Raw genomic sequence first — 5000 nt, forward strand, 5'->3', positions numbered from 1 at the left:
GTAGGAACTTACTACACACTGGAAAGTTGTAAAGCTCTTTTAGCCTTGTTCTGGGTGTTTCCACTAGATGCTTACGTTCCCTCATTTCTCTTACTGTTTCGTATCGTTTTTTCTGTTCTTTGCACCTAACTGCTTTTTTTCCTTCTGTTTTTTTTATATATTGTAATGTTAGAACCTTGTAAATGTTCGGATATTTGAAAAGCAACAGCAACAACAACGTGAAATTATTGACGCTAAGGTCTTTTGTTCGATGTCAGCACACGGTGGTGAACATGTTGCTTGCAGATGACTTCAAAATGTGGTAAAAACAAAGAGTGGATCGCCTCGTTTTCCAGTAACGTTCTTTCCACATTTTGACGTCTGTGACCTATTCCTGAACAGACCCATTACAACATAAAATCTGTTTCTTTTATATAATGAAGTATCAAAAGTATTTGACGATGACGTCAGCGATGGGTTTGTCCTCTATTAAATAGATCATAGGTGAGAACCAATTAAAATGCCAGCATTTATTTATTGAGCCTATTATGTGAAACGTATTATCAGAAATGCGATATTCCGTTGAGTTTTTATAATAGAGCTCAATTAAATCAGGTATTGACACTATTTTTATGTTTACGTTTTTGATCGATTATGTTTATGGTTTTGATTGACTAAAATCAGACCAAAACGTTATTTCCAGTCATTTCCGTTATTTCCAGTCATCATAGTAAAGGAAAAAACAGGAAAGTATAATAAACAATCAGTTGTCATCCTCTATTCCTGGCTAAACAGTTTTGGTGCCTTGGCCGCACTCTGAAAAAAAACAAACTTGGAGTTTATCTAACTATTCCCAACATTGTGCTCGGGATATTAAGAAAAATAATCCCTAAATTTGGCCCTATTCCAATGAAAATTATTCGGAATCCACCAATAGTTCTGCGTCATGCTGGGTGGTTATTTCAAGGACAACACTCAATTGGTCAGCCACAGTGAAAGTGAACCAGGCCGTCGCAAAAACAAAGGCGCAATGTCACCGATGAACCAATTTCAAGCAATTATCAGGCCTCAAGGATCAATTCCCATCCCATTTTCTTAGATATACTTTTAAGTTGGTCTTTATCAAAAAATGTCTTTTCTTGCACGGCTCATTTTCATTTAAAAAAAAACTGGGATCTGTTTGGCCTCATACCATTGGGTGTACTCTACTGAATCTACTGTGGACTAGAACTTTCATTTGCAGACAGAATGTTAAGACTAGTTGGAGGAACTCAACAACGGGGAAGAGCGAGTGGAAATATATCATCGTCAGAGCTGAAGAACTGTTTTTAGGGGAGATGAGTGGGATATGAAGGACGCGCAAATCGTTTGTCGGGAGCTTGGATTTCTCTTCACTTACTCTGTTCCAATCAGTGCTAGTTTTGGTGCAGGTAGTGGCCCCGTTTTGCAAAGGAATGTTCAGTTCAAGGGTCCTAAGTCTTCTATTAGGCGTTGCAGGCATCGGGGATTGCGTAATCATCCCTGTGGTCACCAGATAGTCTTTTCCTTCTATTTGCGCAATTTTCACTAACTCTGCTTCTAATTAAAGTGAAAATAAGATCTGGTTTGCAACTGTTTTACTCGCAGTTGTAAACTTGAGACTAGCCTAGTAAGAAAGTGCTTTAAAATGTAAAACAAATGTAAAAGTTGATACACGGAAACCCTAAGAAATTGTGTTCTTTTGATTTTTCAGCGACAGAAACTACAGCACGAAGTAAGCTCAACTAACTCGCCCATTTGTTTGTTTTCTTGTACTCTGAGGCTTCTAAATATAATGAAATTTACAATTTACTTACGGAGAAATTGAACCACAGAAGCCCTAAGAAATTATTCTCTTGTTTGTTTGGTTTTTTTTTCAGGGTTTTACTATTATACAATTGGACGATCATCAAGTAAGCTCGTCAATTATTGTTTTGTTATACTCTGCTGCTTGTTAATAAAATGAAATTTACACTTTTGGTTTGTTACAGTTTTACTCACAGATGAAGGGTTAAGACTGGTTGGAGGAACTAGAAGAGGTGAAGGGCGAGTGGAAATATATTATAATGGAGCCTGGGGAACAGTTTGTGATGATGACTGGGATATAAAAGATGCTCATGTTGTTTGTCGCAAACTGGGGTTTCTCTCGGCCCTCTCTGCCCCACAAAGGGCTCATTTCGGACAAGGCAGCGGTTCTATATGGCTAGACGAGGTAAACTGTACGGGATCCGAGCACTCATAAACAGCTTGTAGGAACTTGGAATGGGGTGCCCACAACTGTGACCACAGTGAAGATGCGTCAGTCGTGTGCTTAGCATCATGTAAGTACGAACTATTAACAGCGATTCACTTTTCACTTTCGTTCCGACGGTTTTGTTGCCTAAGTTTGATTGCTACAACGTCAGCACGTAAATTGCATCAAACTTATTGATTACGTACCCCTCCACTCCTCCTCCTGCCCTTCAATGTTGCGTTTACCAGTTGGTTTTGCACGTGAACCCATAAGCATAAACGTTGAAGGGGGAGAAGGGGTAATGGACCATATGTGTTACAACATTTGTGACCGAGAGTGTAGGGTCTTTTTTTGTTGTTTGTACAGAGGTTTAGTGCAAGCGTGTTACACTGCCTCAGAGAGCTTAAGCCTTAAAGATCTCACCATGTTAAGGAAAAAACACCTTAGTTCAAATGCCCTTAATTCTATCGCCACGCGACTTGATTAAAAAAAAAAACGCTGGAACGCTGCGAATAATGGATACCGACACCTTTTTTATTCGTTTCTTTTCTTTTAAATTCCAAAACGGTCTTAAAAAATGAAAAGAATTGACGAGTCAACTCTCGTCAAGTCCTTATGACGAATTTTCTTTGAAATTTTCACGTGTCTATAAGATACAATTGCTTAAATTGTCCAGCCAAGTTCGAGGATCACTTCTCTCTATCGCCAAGACTAATAAACTTGTGGCCCTCCAATCTTCTTTCACAACAATAATTTACATTGTATATCATATATCAAGCAATTCTTAGGCTAAATAGAACACTCTTTGTAGTTGGTGTTTCGTCGAGATTTTACAGTACGAACCATCACCGTGGAAACGGTACGTTTCCGTATTTTTCTCTTTCCCGGAAATTTAAAGTTGAAAAAAAAAATTAAGCAGAATTTAATTTTTTCATGTAAAAGGTTACAATTACCGTTCAAAATTCGCTGGTGGAAGACGAAGATTACGAAAATTCACCAATTGCAAGTGGAGAAGTATCCGATCGCTCAAAGAAAAGGCGCCATATAATAGACAACTTACTATAACCTCACTTGCTTGGCCCTCGCGCTCGGTTGGTAAGAGGTTATTATTACACGACTAAAACAGTCCGAGGGCCAGTAACTAAAATCAACCAATGACATTACTTCATTTCTGGTCCCGAGAGGGCTAATATTTCCTCAGTATTGGACCGGGTAAAGGGAGATTGAGCATGCGCATGGCGTTTACGTGCAACGGCAAACGCAAAATGGTTGGCTGCTGCTTGTCATAAAAGCATGAAAATTATGCCATTCTAACTCGTCTCTCTCTTTTCAAAAGTTTCGTTACACCTACTGCTAACACATAAGAAATGAGCTCATATCAAACGAGTTTCTTCCATTTTTGGCAAAACGCGAATTTTAGTCCGACGTTTGCCATTTGCCGCAAACGTGATGCTTAATCTCTTGTCCCCAATGATCCTTCGTGATTCGGAACTTACAATATTTTTCTATTTCAAATAAAGACGGCGGACAGTACGAACTACTTTTCTCTCAAAAATCAATGCAAAACTCGTGTGTGGATAGCTAACACAGAAATAGAGTTAACTGAATAGAGTGTAATGTGAAGTGCTAGATTTCAATCCCATATGAACCATGTGAGCGTTAGCCCTACTGATGGAAATGGGCCCACACAAGGACAGAGAAAAACTCTGACCAGGGTGGGAATTGAACCCACGACCTTCGGGTTAGATCACCTCCGCTCTACCGACTGAGCTACAAGATCAGACGGGAGCAGGCCGTGGGAACTGACGATGTTAAAGTCACGGCAATTAACATGTACAAGTAGAAGGCCAACGTTTGTATAAACGTAACCTTTCAGCTAAAATGTCGAAATCCTCAGCAACAGCCTTGACAATGAAATTGAACGCCAAAGTCAACAATAATAGCCAAAAGCAAAAAGATTTTATTTCTTCACAAAGGTCAATCAATGCACCAAAAAAAAAACGGCAATCAACATTGAAAGCACTTCAGCGACGGTATTTGTGACAGCATAAACGAAACGAAAGAGCTAGAGGAAACATCGTCTGAACTTGACAGACTACTGTCAACATTCTTCAATAATTTCCAAATATAAGAAGCAGAAGAGTATGAGACAAGTTCGGAAATTTCGATTAAAGATGTCCAATAAAATAATTCCATGAATTTGCAAACCGCAGGACAGAGGACATGAAGAAACCCGAAGACTCGTTTTTTTGTGGTAGAGCACTTAGCATACGTGCACTACCACATTGTCATAGGGGCTATCTGAGTGAGTGAGTGAGTGAGTGAGTGAGTGAGTGAGTGAGTGAGTGAGTGAGTGAGTGAGTGAGTGAGTGAGTGTAACATTTGTAGGTCTGCAGCTTCTTGAATTACAACAATTGATGTTCCTTTGCGGCCCACTTGTCGCCTTTTTCCTTTCTTAATTTTGTTAATGAAAAGAGAATGAAAACTCTTTGAGTACGTATTGTCAAATTAACAGACATATTCAAATTCTTAAATGTCTTATATCAAAATCACTCTTTTTTTCACGTCTACGGAGATCGTCACGCGAGCTCAAATTCTACAGACATTCTGCAGGTCAAATAAACGAGAAAAAATTTCACCAGTCGACCATAATATTTTTACTCTCAAAGACCGGATCAACTTCTCTGCCTGCATTGAAAAATATTCAATTCAATTCAATTTATATCTTTATCATTGGGATCGATTAGCAAAAAATGTACATTTCATCAGC

The 5000-nt window shown here is 38.9% G+C and overlaps 1 pseudogene; it reads left to right on the plus strand.

Moving 5' to 3' along the window:
• LOC138054256 (deleted in malignant brain tumors 1 protein-like) overlaps positions 1 to 5000 on the plus strand; it is a 17295-nt pseudogene that overhangs the window by 3949 nt on the left and 8346 nt on the right.

The sequence above is a fragment of the Montipora capricornis genome, chromosome 6 (genome assembly GCF_036669925.1).
Source record: "Montipora capricornis isolate CH-2021 chromosome 6, ASM3666992v2, whole genome shotgun sequence".
NCBI lineage: Eukaryota > Metazoa > Cnidaria > Anthozoa > Scleractinia > Acroporidae > Montipora > Montipora capricornis.